The following is a 16,836-nucleotide window of genomic DNA, read 5'->3' as shown; positions in this document are numbered from 1 at the left end:
CAAATGCCACATACCATCAATTGTTGACCACTTCCCACCACCATTTGACTTAGCACATTAGTCAAATCCAAGAGCTTTGATTCCAAATGTTGAGTGTTGCCAACTTCACTAACCACTTGTGGAGAACTTCTCTTCATTTCATTTCGAGTCCCAAAGTTCCTTTTATTTTGAGAAATGGTGCCAAAAAGTGATCGAATTTCATGAGGTGTCTTGTTGAAGATGTCACCACCACTTGAAGCATTAATCATCCTTCGATCTTTTTCATTCATACCCTCATAAAATTGGTAAAGAAGTAGTTGTTCAGGTATGGTGTGTTGAGGACAACTTGTACATAAGTTGTTGAATCGCTCCCAAAAATCTTGAAATGTCTCATTCTCCCCTTGACGAACCCCCAAAATGTCACTTCTTTGGCTTGATATCCGAGATGTGGGATAGAACTTGCTATTAAAGGCCTTGAGTAACTCTTCCCATATGTGAATAGATCTCGGTGGTAAGTTGAATAACCACTCTCTAGCTTTACTTTCCAAGGTGAGCGGGAAGGCGGTTAGCTTGAAATCATCCAATGTCACATTTACGGGCAACATGCTAACACATATCATATGAAATGACTTCAAATGCTTTTGAGGGTCTTCTCTATCCAAACCATGCAACTTGGTAAGTTGATGTATGAAACTTGACTTCAATTCAATTCCTCGACAGTTTGCGGGATAAACAATAGCAAGGGGTGTATGAGTAACATCCGTTTCCATCATTTGTCTAAGTGTCAACTCTTGAGGGGGATTGAGTGGATTGGGGTTGCTGGGATTTTGTTACAAGTAATTGGGATGTTATTGGTAAGGTGGGTATGGGTATTTTTGGGGATTGTAGATTGGTGGTGGATAAGGTTGGTAGTTAGGGTATTGGTTGTAAAGAGGTTTTTGTTGTGGGTACATTGGGGGTGTTGGTAATTGGGTTGATTTGGGTAATGTACTTGTTGAACTTGAAAAGCATTGTTTTGAGGTTGGTTGTGTTGGTGGAATTTTTGGTTGTGTGGTTGTGGTGGTGGTTGATAATTGGGTTGGTTATGAGGAGGGGCTTGATTCCAAGGTGGCATATCAATGAGAGGTTCTTGTGGTTGTTGTCTTGGTTGATGGGGTGGGGTATTAGCATCTTCATTATTTGGGTTTGGGTTAGGATTGTGAGGTGGAGTGTGATTCATGTCTATGTAGTTTTCAAAAGGAATGTCATCAAAGGATTGACCAACAACTTGAGAATTCGGCTCCGTGTCAGTATCACTTGAAGTATGAACATGATCTTCTATGTTGATTAGTGGAGATGATGAAGAAGCTTGAGCAAGTTGTTGTTGCTTTGCTTGTTTGGCTAACTTTTTCAATCTTTGTGCTTCTTTTTCAATTTCCGGATTGTAGAGTAGTTCACCGGTTCTTGTAGACCTAGGCATAAACAATTAAATAACAATAACCAATTTCCCTGACAACGGCGCCAAAACTTGATGGGATGTAAAGCCCACCAAGCAAATTACACCATTTGTTTGCAAATAAAATGTAATATAATGGTAAAAAGGGGTATCGATCCTCGGGGGAAATGGTTGTATTCAATCACCAATGCAATCTAAAAGAACTATTGTAAATAAACTAATTAACTACAATTAAACTAAAAAAGGGGGGGTGTTTGATTACTTGAAAACTAAAAGACTTGAATAACTAAAAACTTGCAATTAAGAAAGATAGTGAGATGCTCAAATATTGGAGAGAGTTGGTTAACTAAGGCAATTCAACACAATGAACATTTGTGTGTTTATCATTAGGATTCAACATGAAGCTTATCATTCATCCCAAATTGGTTATAGCAATCATGAAGCATGATATGCCAAGATTCCTCTTAGGTAGTATGGAGGTTGGGGAAGCCCACAACACACCTTCGTAATCAAGATCAAGGCTTTAATTGAAGCAATTGAACCCAAGAAGTTAATTAGCCTTTAGAAAGAAGGAATTCCCAATTCCTAGAGGATGTCAATGCTTACACATCCATAAATGAGCTATGATTCATAAAGTAGAGATGATTTTTACCATCATAAAGCGCTTGTTCTAAGTTAATTCAATGATTTAATGCAAAACCAAAGAAATAAACTAACAATAGCTCATTCAAGTGCCAAGCTCATGATCAAAGCATTAAACAAGCATAAGAAATATGATCTAGAACCATAAACATAAGATAATTGATAATCTAGCATGAATCCTTCAAAAACCCAGTAACATTAAAAGGTTTTAACCAAAGTTAACCAATATAGAGAGTTTAGCCACTCATGGCAATAGAAAAACAATCACAAAAGTCTAATTACATAAAGAAACTACCAATATCTTCGAAAGATGAAAAGAAATGATTCTTCAAGCATCGCCTCCTACAGGTCTCCAATGGTGAAAAATCGAGAGTCTAGCTGATGGATCTCATCCCCCAAGGTTATGGTGTGCCAAATGACCAAAATGCCCAAACTGCGCAGTTGCACAGGTACTCGCGCGACGAAAATTTCACCCGCGCAAATGTTGTTGTAATGCTATTGGTCCTTCATTCCTCCACTCTACCCTTCCACTACCAAAGATTCCTTTGGTCCCCTCCATATCCATGTGATTTAAACTAGCAATTCATCTTTTAGCCACAAAAATGGATGATCCAAGCCCAAATTAATTATCCATGATCCATCTTCACAAGCCCACTTCATCCAAGCCTTTATCTTTTTATGGCCCAAATCTTCTTTTATGGATCCGCCAAGCCCAATAGCGCCTCGAGAGCCCACAAGTCCGTCTTCACTCTAATCCACAATCGCGATAAGCTCCAAAACCCTGCAAAATTCTGCATGCGAAATAAAAAGTCCCCGATACGATCCATGATAAAGAAAATAAAGAATATACAATCCAATACTAGTAAAAATAGATGAAAATCTAAAATAAACTAATAAAAATAAGGAAATAAAATAAGCTATCATTATGCAACTCGTCGAGTTCCTTAAGTCCTTTTCTCATTCAAATGCTTTTAAGCGAAACCAAGGCTCAAAACTGTAGATCTAGCCTCCTAGGGTGTAGTTACCCCATAAAGTTGCTAACTTTACATGTATGCAATGCTCCAAGAAGCTAAAAGACTCAAAACTAGCCTTAGGAATAGGTTTTGGACATGGGGGAGGGCCAAAGCTTCATAAAGCTTGAGGCTTTATGTCCGTAAGGGCCTAGAGGAGTCCATATCTGAAACCATGCCCTTGTGACAAGCTCAAACCCGAAAGTGACTCCATTTTGCACTAAAAATGACCATTTTCTTTAACAAGGGAAGATCTAAGCAATGAGAAGTCAAGGTAATGACTTTTTACCTTCAAATGAAAGCCAAAACGATGTAGATGGTGGATCTACAAGCTCTTTCTCGTTCTAAGCTTCTCAACCTTGAAGTTTCTTCAACAAATGCACTGTAAATACACTTTTAGCCTCAAAAACCCTCAAAATAGGGGTTAGATCGATTAGGTTTTGTTTCTAGACGTGAAGATGTGGAAAGGAGGCTGGAAGAAGGACTTAAGTTCCTTTAAATAGGGCACAAACCCTAAAATTTAGGGTTTTCTTGTTTAGCCTCAACTCGTCGAGTTGGGTCTTCCAACTCATCGAGTAGGTTCTAGAATCCATGCGGCCTTAACAGTCTCTGCACAACGAGTTGGGGCATCCAACTCGTCAAGTTAGTCTAAAGAAACATAAATATAAAGCTTTAAATTTTATACCTGGGAGTCGGGGTGTTACAATTCTCCCCTACTTGAAATAGACTTCATCCTCGAAATCTGCTATGGTAAACAACTTCGGATAATGCTCCCGCATCTCTACCTCCGGCTCCCAAGTCCATCAAATCCTCTTCGGTGCTCCCATTGTACCTTTACCAAAGGTACCTCCTCGTTCCGTAGAATCTTCACTTTCCTCTCTAAAATGGCCATTGACCTCTTCACATAATTCAAGTGCTCATCAACTTGAATATCATCTAATGACACCACTGCCTCCTCATCTATTATGCGCTTCCACAATTGCAAGACGTGAAAAGTGTTATGGTTTTGACTAAGCTCCTTTGGGAGATCCAGTCTATACACCACTTTGCAAACCCTGGAAATAACCCTGAATGGGAAAATGTATCGGGGACCCAACTTCCCCGTCATCCTGAAGCAAATCACACCCTTCCAGGATGAGTCCTTCAGTAGCACCATGTCACCAACCTGAAACTCCAACTCAGATCGGCGTCGGTCGGCGTAACTCTTCTGACGACTCTGAGCAGTTTGCAGTCACTACCTGATCTGTTGAATCCTTTCAGTAGTTTATAGAACTACCTCTGTCCGACCCATCACCCTGTGGCCAACCTCTCCCCAACAGACTGGGGTGCGACATCTCCTTCCATACAACAGCTCATAAGGCGGAGCACCAATACTGGAATGGAAGTTGTTGTTATAGGAGAACTCTGTATGGGGAAGGTAGGAGTCCTAGCTCCCACCATAGTCAATAACGTATGCTCTCAGCATATCCTCGAGGGTCTGTATGGTCCGCTCACTCTGGCCGTCTATCTGCAGATGATAAGTTGTGCTGAAATGCAGTCGCATGCCCAGTTCCTCATGGAACTTCTACCAAAAACAGGAGATGAACCGAACAACACGGTCTGACACGATAGAGACCGAAACTCCATGGCAAGCAACGATCTCACAGATATACACGTCGGCCAACTTCCCGACCGATGAGCTCTCCCAGATGGGAAGAAAATGGGCACTCTTGGTCATTCGATCCACGACGACCCATATCACATCATATCCCTTCGTTTTCCTCGGCAGCTTCGTGATAAAATCCATCGTGATCTTCTCCCATTTCCACATGGGAATCTCGAGCGGTTGCAGCTTGCCATATGGCCTCTGGTGCTCGGCCTTGACCATCCTACAGGTCAAGCACCTCTCGACGTACCAAGAAATCTCTCTCTTCATGCACGACCATCAGTAGCTCAAACTCTGATCCCTGTACATCTTGGTGGCCCCCGGGTGAATAGAGAAGCGAGACTTATGAGCCTCCTCCAGTACAATCTGTCTGACCCCACCAGACATCGAAACCCATACCCGACCATAACGGGTCAACAATCCCCAACTATCCTTCACAAATCGGGTGATCTCACCCTTGATCCTCTTAAGTTTCCAATTCTCCTACCGCACACCCTCAACCTGAGCTTCCCTAATCAAGCCCACGAGTGGAAAATCCACATATATCCTCATACATGCTGCTGAAACAGAAGATCCCGCCGACTTGTGGCTCAGAGCGTTCGCAACCACGTTCGCTTTACCCGGATGGTAAAGGATCTCGCAGTCAAATTCCTTGACTACGTCCAGCCACCTGCGCTGCCTCATGTTCATGTTCGGCTGATCCATGATATGTCTCAGAATCTTGTGTTCTGTGTATACGGTACAGCGGACCCCATAGAGGTAATGTCTCCAAATCTTGAGAGCGAATACCACTGCTCCCAACTCCAAATCGTGAGTGGGATATCTCGCCTCGTGCGGCTTCAGCTGCCGCGATGCATAGACTATCACCCGTACTCTCTGCATAAGGACCGCTCCCAATCCGGTGATCGATGCATCACAAAATACTACAAAATCCTCAAATCCCTCAGGGAGTGTCAACACTGGCGCCTCACAAAGTCGTTGTCTCAACGTCTCGAACGCAGTCTACTGCTCAGGGGCCCACTGGAAATCCACCCCCTTCCTCGTCAGACGAGTGAGGGGTACAACAATCTTGGAGAAATCCTGTATGAATCTCTGGTAGTACCCTGCCAATCCCAGAAAGCTCCTAATATCCGAGCGAGATTTTAGAACTTCCCACTACATAACTGCCTTGATCTTATCCGAATCGAACAAAATCCCCTCCTGGTTAACGAGATGTCCAAGGAAATGAACCTCTTGTAACCAAAACTCGCACTTCGAGAACTTGGCATACAGCCGCTCTCGTCTCAAAACTCCCAGTAGCTCACGGAGATGCTCCTCATGCTGCTCTCTGTTCATGGAGTACACCAAAATGTCATCTATAAACACAATGACTGAGCGATCGAGCATCGGTTTGCACACCCGATTCATCAGGTCCAGAAATATTGTCGGCGCGTTGGTGAGACCAAATGACATCACCACGAACTCATAATTTCCATAACTGGTCCGGAACGCGGTCTTCTCCACGTCCTCCTCCCTAACCTTGAACTGATGGTACCCGGACCCCAGGTCTATCTTGGAGAACTAAGATGCTCCCTGAAACTGATTGAAAAGATCATCTATCCCCCGGAGTGGATAACGGTTCTTCACCGTCAACTGGTTCAACGCTCGGTAGTCAATACACATCTGGTGTGGACCATCCTTCTTCCTGACAAAGAGAATCGGCGCTCCCCACGGAGAACTGCTCGGATGAATGAACTATTTGCCCATTAGTTCCTGCATTTTTTATAACAACTCCTGCATATCTGGTGGCGGTGCCTTGGCGAGAGGGGCCGCACCTGGCACTAGGTCGATCCTGAACTTGACCTGCTTCTCCAGAGGCACTCTGGGTAACTCCTTCGAAAACACATTAATGAACTCCCTGACGACCGGAACATTTGAAACAGAAACCTAATCATTGACCCACGTATCCACCACATACGCTAAATAACCTGCACACCTGTGTTGAATGTACTTTCGAGCCCTAGAAACTTAGCAAAACCCTAAACCTAATCGGGTGCCCTCACTGTAGATAAGCAGTTCTGCCACACTTGGGGGTTCGAACTGGCACCTGATGATCCTCACATTCGATAACAACTAATCCAGTCCATATCCAGAATTATACACACATCCCCATGGGAATCAGAATCAAGTCTATCAGGAAAGATACCCCAAAGATCTCCAAAACGCAACCCCGATAGACCGAAGAAGCAGAAATCCCGTGTTCGTTGGTGATAGAGACTCGCAACGGACACTCTAGCTCTCCTACTAGCAAACTGAACTCCCTACTAAACGATTGAGAGACAAAACACAGAATCGCCCCACAGTCAAATAATACCAATGCAGGTAAGGAGTTCACTAAGAACGTACCTAATCATAGGTACAAACATATAAGCATAAAACATATATAATCAATAATATAAAGGATAGAAACATACCAGCCACCACATTTGGTGTTGTCCTGGCCTCCTCGGCTGTAAGCTGGAAGGCACATCCCCAAGCCTTCGAAGGCTCTGCTCTACCCTGACCCCCGTCAGTACTCCTTAGTGTAGCCGGCGTCGGAGCCTGCGCCGGCCGGACAACGAGTAATGGACAGTTGGTCTTCACGTAACCAACCTGATCTTAGTGATAGCAGATCCTCATATCCTGAATCGGGGCTGGTTGGTAGCAATCCCTCGCAAAGTGCCCCTCCTTGTTGCATTTGCGGCATGCACTACCAGATCTACAAACTCCCGAATGGCCATTCTTGCACTTCCCACAAGTGTGGCCGCAATGGCTCCCAGACCTAGAATCAGCGGTCTTGGGCCGCTTCGGCGTAGGCTGTGACTGCACCAGGGCCTGCCTCTGATCCTGCAACTGTAACTCAATCTTCAACTCACGCCACCTAGCGGCCTCCTGTAACTCCAGCAGTGTATCACAACGATGGGTAGCAACAAGCTGACAGATGTCGGTATTGAGCATGCTCAGATAACGTGTCATCTGAGCATGCTTAGAAGCAAACTCCAAGCAAAACATCTCCCTCTCAGTGAACATGCGGGTGATCTCCGTCACTGACTCCATAACCTGTCTCAAATCCAAAAACACTTGTGCCAGCCACTCACGCTCCACTCATGGAATGTAGAAAGTGCGGAACATCTCCCTAAACTGATGCAAAGTAACTGCAACTCTCTGATCATTAGTATACGACCCTATCATCAACTCCCACCAGTCCTTTGCTCTAGACCTCAGCAGGTTCAGAGCACATGTGACCTTCTGGTCAGCAGGACATGAGCATCTTAAGAAGTATCCCTCCATGTGAGACATCCACCGCATGGCTATGATCAAGTTCTAAATCCCATCAAAAGTCGGGGGCTTCGTGTTATCGAAGTCCCGGTATTGAAAATTTCGGCTGGTCTCACCAGCAGCGGTTGTAACAGCTACGGAGGCTGCAGCGGCAGCCGTCTCAGCAAGGGCTGCATAGTGCTCATCAAAATACTCCACTATGGTGGTCTTGATAGACCGAAACATCTCCGATAACTGTGCCCATAAATGTGTAGCAACCTTATCATGTAGGATCTCTCGAATCCTGGCGTCCAACTCATCCGAACTCATCTGGCCAATGGCCTCGGGTTCTACTGGTCTACCCTGACTTCCCTCTCCCGATCCCGATTCAGATCCGGTCACAAACCGCCTCGTAGTCACTGTACTGAAAATATATCAAACATTCCATGTAATAACGGGGAACCAACTCCCAACCAAAACCCTAGGGGTTGTGACTTCCTTGCTCCGCGTATGGGTCATATGCTTTCAGTAGTATGGGCCCATACTACCTTCCACACCTACCCATATTTGTCTCAAGTATCATCACAACGCCCTAACAATATACATATGCATGGCGAGCGCTCAATCATCACTCCTAGAGGAAGGCTAAATATCTCATAATTGGCTGACTGACCCCGCACAACTCACGCATGAAACTTCCACCAACCCTGCAGCACTAGTGTATGCTAGTCATATATAACACTGGACCCTATAGACATTCAAATATCATATCCTACCCTAAGCCCTTCATCAAACAAGGACATGAAATAAGGCTAAACCAAACATTCATAGGCTATAAGATCTTAATTATGTACAACTATGATGTATACATTGAGCAACTACAGTAATGATGTCAATTTCATATAAGGAAATCCCTAGGCTATCATGCATCATATAATCAGACAATTCTATCATGCAATTCCTAATGATCCCTAGCCTAGGTCTAGCATGCTGTTCTAACATATCATAATATCAAATATCTATATGGTGTTTTGGGCTCTACTTATTGGCTACGGCAGATCGTACACTCTGCATCCTTATTTAGTATTTTGAAAACCATTTGCAAAACCATTTTGAAAATCTTTTCCTTGGTTGGAGACTGGATTCGCACAAGTGTTCCTCCAATTCACTCAAACCAAGGCTCTGATACCAACTTGTCAAGTCCATAAAATTCAAGAAAATTTGAAAATAGTTTCATATCAGAGTATCCCAGAAATCATTACCAAATGTTTTAAAAATAGTTTCAAAAACCATTAATTATTACCAAATGTTTTAAAAATAGTTTCATATCAGAGTATCCCAGAAATCAAAACCATAAAATGTGAGGAGGTGCACGATCATGCCTTCGCCTTCCAACGATCATCTAAAGTACCTGAAACAAAATCCAAAACTATAAGCCTGAAGCTTAGTAAGTTTCCCCAAAATACCAACGCCATACAAACATAACCATATCATAACAAACAACATGAATATAGATTCTACAGTATGACTGGACCACCCTCACCGGACCCTCAGTCTATCTGGCCCACTCTCAAAACCTATAGCATGTGTGGTCCGCCTCACTGGGCCTTTAGCCTATCTGGACTGTTCTCTGGGCCTTCGGCCTGAATGATATGCCCCCATAGTCTGCAGTCTATCCGGGCCGCCCTGGGTATGTTGGCATACAACACAAAGTAGGTCTGCCTCAACCCACCCCCAATCATACAATCAACATATAGATAACAAATGGTAGCAAACACAAACAGTCAAACCGATCTAAAAATCACTAATCATTGCATCATCCTATATACCAGGATACCAACCTAACCAGTCACTAAGATAGCATATTATCATGCAATAATCAGGATAACAATAAAAAAAGAATGGCCGACATTGGTGCCTTCGACCCTGTTAGTATATTGAGCATAACTCACCTCACAATGTAGAACTAAACTCAAAAGATCAAACTCCCGAAACACGACTCCAAACACCAAAACCTACAACCACTATTGATCTGATTCCATAAATCCCTAAATTACCAAATTACCCTCAAAAGTCAAACTTGGTCAATCATTGGTCAAAGTCAAAGTCAATGGTCAAGGTCAACAGTCCATGTTGACCCAACTCGTCGAGTGCAGCTTACCGACTCGTCGAGTTCCTTCAGAACTCAAATAATCGTGAAAACCCCAGTCGACTCGCCGAGTTTCCAAACAACTCGTCGAGTCCATGCAGTGTCCAGAATGTCGGGAAAACCCTAACCAACTCGCCGAGTTATCTCACTAACTCGCCTAGTTCATTCAGAATCTAGAAAGCGGGAAACCCTTATCTAACTCGTCTAGTTCCTTTAGTTCTTTTCTCATTTAGACACTTTTAAGCGAAACCAAGGCTCCAAACTATAGATCTAGCCTCTTAAGGTGTAGTTACCACGTAAAGTTGCTAACTTTACATGCATGCAAGGTTCCAAGAAGCTAAAACACTCAAAACTAGCCTTAGGAAGAGGTTTTGGACATGGGGGAGGGCCAAAGCTTCATAAAGCTTGAGACTTTATGTCCATAAGGGCCTAGAGGAGTCCAGATTTGAGACCATGCCCTTGTGACAAGCTCAAACCCGAAAGTGACTCCATTTTGCACTAGAAATGACCATTTTCTTTCACAAGGGAAGATCTAAGAAATGAGAAGTCAAGGTAATGACTTTTTTCCTACAAATGAAAGCCAAAACGATATAGATGCACGATGTAGATGCTGAATCTACAAGCTCCTTCTTGTTCCAAGATTCTCAACCTTCAAGTTTCTTCAACAAATGCACCAAAAATACACTTTTCGCCTCACACACACACACACACACTCAAAATAGGGGTTAGATCGATTAGGTTTTGCTTTTGGACGTGAAGAGGTGGTAAGGAGGCTGGAAGAAGGACTTAAGGTCCTTTAAATAGGGTGCAAACCCTAAAAATTAGGGTTTTCTTGTTCAACCTCAACTTGTCTAGTTGGGTCTTCCAACTCGCCGAGTTGGTTCTAGAATCCATGCGGCCTTAACATTCTCTACATGATGATCTCGGGCATCCAACTCGTCGAGTAGGTCTAAAAAAATATAAATATAAAGCTTTAAATTTTATACTTGGGAGTCGGGGTGTTACACTTCGAAAGGCATCGACTACCTTCTTATAAAGGCCTAACATTCAATGGTGTTACAGAGATAAACTTCAACTTAGTAGGCCCTTCTTTTCACCTTCTTTTTTCTTTCCTTACTTTTTAGTTCTATCCATTGTTGTAGGCTTTGATTTTGGATTTCAAGCAACTTATGTTCAACTTCAAATTTGATCTTTTTTAATGGCACAACATGCTTAGAATCATGTGCTAATATCATGTTCATTGACTCTGTCTGACAATCATAAGAAAAATGGGCCAAACAGGTGAAAAAGCTTATGCATAGAGGACTTCTAGGTCCTAAGAAGGTTGATCCCTTCTCATTTTTCCTAGAAAATGCAGGGATCACTTATTCCCAGTACAGGGATTCTGAGAGGATTCTTGGAAATACATTTGACATGTGTATACTTCAGGTAGATTACAATTGAAATTCACTTTAAATAAAGTTCCATGGTATCTTCTACATGTTTATACTCAAATTCCCCCCTTTCCTTAGGATTTTGAGGCTTTGACTCCAAATCTTCTAGCAAGAACCATAGAAACAATGCAAGGTAGTGGGTTGGTTATTCTATTGCTTCGTTCTTTGTCTTCGCTTACTAGTCTCTACACCATGGTAATGTTATGATCCATAACTCGTTACGCCAGTTGCTTTAAGCAAAACTTATCATGTTCATGTTGTGATTCAGAATTATCTTTTACAACTATTTGCAGGATGTTCATGACAGATTCCATACAGAATCTCATTCTTTAGCAACTGGATGCTTCAATGAACGTTTCATCCTTTCACATGCATCATGTGGATCATGTATAGTTATGGATGATGATTTAAATATCTTACCAATCTCATATCATATGAAGTCACTTACACAAGTTCCAATAGAAGAGGTAAACTTCTAATCTCTCAAACATTATAATTTATCTTAACACAACAAATTCCATACTTTCTAAAACGTTTTTTCCTTCATATTCAAAGGACTCTGAAGGGATCTCAAAAGTAGAACGTGACTTAAAAGATCTAAAAAAGCAATTAAATGATGAATTTCCTATTGGCCCATTGATTAAAAAGTGTTGCACATTGGACCGGTTATTGACTTTTTATATTAATACAAGTTTACCAGTTCCATAATTTGTAAAACTCAGGGAAAAATTATGATTACTTTTTATATGAATTTAGTCTTTTTATATGAATTTACTCAGGGAAAAAATTATGATTACTTTTCTTGATGCAATTTTGGACAAAACACTTCATAGCACTATGGCTTTACTTGCTGGTAGTGTTAATTAAATTTATTTATCATAAATGGAGTTAAGAAGGTTAATGAAAATAATAAAATTAATGATAATGGAAAAGCAAGCCTTTTCAACTTAAATCACATCATATCATATCATATCATATCATATCATACATCATACATACTTATAAAGCTAACATTTTTTCTTAAATCTCATGCATTTGAAACCCCCATTCTTTTTCCTTTCACCACATTCATTTGAAACTCCCATGACTTTTCAATTTCTTTATAATAATAATTATAATTTGGTAATTAGGTTAAATAAATATCAAATCTAAATTGTATTCATATATAAACTAAATTTTAATATTAAAATAATATCTTTAATTCTACTTATAAAATTATGTTTTTTGAACTTTTAACATATTCTACTTAATTTATTAGTTTTAATATATTGTTGAATGTAAACCATTATCATTTTAAAGGTATAATTTTTGAACAATTTGTATAAAATACTTAAATTATTAATTAAAATATAACATTATAGGCTCAACTTAAATATAAATTTTATTTAACTTAAACAACCCAAAGAATATTTTATAAATAATTAAAAGTGATAAATTGTAGTGTCTTTCAAATAATGATTGTAAGTTGGTTAATAAGGTTAAATAAATATCAAACCTAAAGTGTAACCATAAATAGACTAAATTTCAATTTTAAAATAATATCTTTACTTCTATTTATAAAGTTATGTCTTTAAATTATAACATATTATACTTAATTTATTAGATTTAAAATATTGTTGCATGTAAACCATTATCAGTTTAAAGCTACAATTTTTGAACAGTTTGGACAAAATACTTAAATTGTTAATTTAAATATAACATTACATTGTCATCTTAAATATAGATTTTAGTTACACTTAAAAAACCAAAGAATATTTTGTAAATAGTTAAAAGTTATAAATTATAGTGATAAATGCAAAAACTAAATTGTAATCTCTATTTAACTAAAATATTTCTTAATGATATTTTTATAATCGTTAAAAGTTTTCAAATAAATAGTTTAAAATAACTTACAATAACAATAGTTAAAAATAACTCTATATAAATGATTTTATTGTTACCTTTAAAATCAAAAAACAATGTTTGATGTTTTAAATAATTATAATGATAGCAATTAAAACATGAAGCTAATAAATTTTAAAAAATTAGTTAAAAATAACAACTATAAATAATATTAAACCATGTATAATATTTAATTTTATTGATGTGTAATTCGCGAGTAGAAGTCATTCAAACGATTGAGATTATGACGTTATAATAGATTTATATATTATCTTATAATTCAAAATAGTTAATATATTATATCAAATTAATATACAAATTATTATATCAAATTTAACAACAACGTTAGTGTTATATTTTAAAAAATATATATTTGTAATGACTTCAACTATATAGGTATTTTTGCGTATTACAATGTCAACTCAAATATAAATTTCAGTTCCATTTAAAAAACTAAAGAATATTTTATAAATAGTTAAAATTGATAAATTGTAGTGATAAAAGCAAAAACTAAATTGTAATTTCAATTTAACTAAAATATTTCTTAAATATATTTTTATAATCGTTAAAAGTTTCCAAATAAGTAGCTTAAAATAACTTACAAAACAATAGTTAAAAACAACTCTATATAAATGATTATATTGTTAGCTTTAAAATAAAAAACAATGTTTGATGTTTTAAATAATTATAATGATAGAAATTAAAACATTAAGCAAATAAATTTTAAAAAATTAATTAACAATAAAAACAACTATAAATAACATCAAATCATATATTATATTTAATTTTATTCATGTGTAACTCGCGAGTAGAAGTCATTCAAACGATTGAGATTAAGAAGTTATAATAAATGTATATATTATCATATAATTTAAAATAATCAATATATTATATCAATTTAGTATATATAAATTTTTATATCAAATTTAACAACAACGTTATTGTTATATTTAAAAAATCATATATTTGTAAAGACTTCAACTATATAGGTGTTTCTGCGCAACGCGCGGGTATTCGCCTAGTCATATTATAAATGAATCATTTTTCCTTTCACCACATTCATTTGAAACTCTCATGCATTTTTCCTTTCACCACATTCATTTGAAACTCCCATGATTTTTCATTTTCTTTCTAATAATAATTATAAGTTGGTTAATAAGGTTAAATAAATATCAAACCTAAAGTGTAATCATATATAAACTAAATTTCAATATTAAAATAATATCTTTACTTTTACTTATAAAGTTATGTTTTTTAACTTTTAACATATTATACTTAATTTATTACTTTTAATATATTGTTGGATGTAAACCATTATCATTTTAAAGATACAATTTTGGAACAATTTGTATAAAATACTTAAATTACTAATTTTAATATAACATTACATGGTCAACTTAAATATAAATTTTAGTTTAACTTAAAAAAGGTAAAAAAATATTTTGTAAATATTTAAAAGTGATAAATTGTAGTGTCTTTCTAATAATGATTATAAGTTGGTTAATAAGGTTAAATAAATATCAAACCTAAAATATAATCATAAATAAACTAAATTTCAATTTTAAATTAATATCTTTACTTCTACTTAAAAAGTTATGTCTATAACTTTTAACATATTATACTTAATTTATTAGATTTAAAATGTTGTTGTATATAAACCATTATTAGTTTAAAGCTACAACATTTGAACAGTTTTGAAAAAATACTGAAATTGTTAATTTAAATATAACATTACATTGTCATCTTAAATATAGATTTTAGTTACACTTAAAAAAGCAAAGAATATTTTGTAAATAGTTAAAAGTTATAAATTATAGTGATAAATGCAAAAACTAAATTGTAATCTCTATTTAACTAAAATATTTCTTAATGATATTTTTATAATCGTTAAAAGTTTTCAAATAAATAGCTTAAAATAACTTACAATAACAATAGTTAAAAATAACTCTATATAAATGATTTTATTGTTACCTTTAAAATCAAAAAAACAATGTTTGATGTTTTAAATAATTATAATGATAGAAATTAAAAAATGAAGCTAATAAATTTTAAAAAATTAATTAACAATAACAACAACTATAAATAACATGAAACCATATATTATATTTAATTTTATTCATGTATAACTCGCTGGTATAAGTCATTCAAACAATTAAGATTATGCAGTTATAATAAATGTATATATTATCATATAATTCAAAATAATCAATATACTATATCAATTTAGTATATAAATTATTATATCAAATTGTTTTTATACAACTATATATTCAAAATAACGTTGTTGCTATATTTAAAAAAAAACATATATTTGTAAAAACTCCAACTATATAGGTGTTTTTACGCAACAAATGGACATTCGCCTACTGGTTTATAAGAATAGAGTAAATCAAAGGGTAATTATTTTCTAAATCCCTGAGTGAATTGTCCAGATATCATATATATTTTCATTTTTTTGGATTTCTAAAGTATATATATATATATATATATATATATATATATATATATATATATATATATATATATATATATATATATATATATATATATATATATATATATATATATATATATATATTATGTCACGTGGTATAGAATGAAAGTTACAGTCCAAAAAATTGAAATAATTATTTCCAATCATATATCAATAATATCTACGAATGCATGATTGTCATTTGAAATTTATTGGTTGGTATCATAGATGTTGCAGTTTAATGCGCATGTCCAAGGAGATGAACATGTAGCCTTGAATTTCTCTTATTTCCAGTAAATTGGATGTGTGACTATCATAAGAAGGATCCCTTGGTAAGGTTTTGGCATATATAAAATTTAGAAGGTAAATAGATAACTGACATTTGTATTTCTAAGTTTTATTCCTGGATTTGACTTGAGTTGATTTGGCATTGACACTAATTGTGGAAAATCTCCACCTATTGAATTGTTCTAAATTAGCAGCAAAATATGAGTCTATAACGACCACATTGTATTACTTACTTATTTTAGCAATGTTATTTACTTTTTCCAATGGTTTGAAAGAAAAGAGATCAACACACGGTACTTTCATTTTTATTATATCGATGGCCCTAATACCACAAAATAGAAACGTACTTTCATCTATCGACTTTTTATTCAACGAATCTAAAAAAACCTTATGCTTTGCTTTCTTTCATAAATAACTTCATGACACTGCATAGCCAAATTTTTTCGGATCCATCCAAACCCGCGCCATTGACGCCACGGGTCTTCCACTAGTTATGTATTAATCTTTAAATATTAGTGTTAGAAAAACTTGTTTTTTATACCAAAGTTTATACAAAATTTATTTCGCACATTGCTTCAGGAGAGTTGCAAGGGTTTACAATATCTCATGAACTTAATATGCATTC

This window comes from Lactuca sativa, chromosome 5 (genome assembly GCF_002870075.4).
Source record: "Lactuca sativa cultivar Salinas chromosome 5, Lsat_Salinas_v11, whole genome shotgun sequence".
In the NCBI taxonomy this organism is placed as follows: Eukaryota; Viridiplantae; Streptophyta; class Magnoliopsida; order Asterales; family Asteraceae; genus Lactuca; species Lactuca sativa.
Note: the sequence above shows the minus strand (reverse complement) of the source record.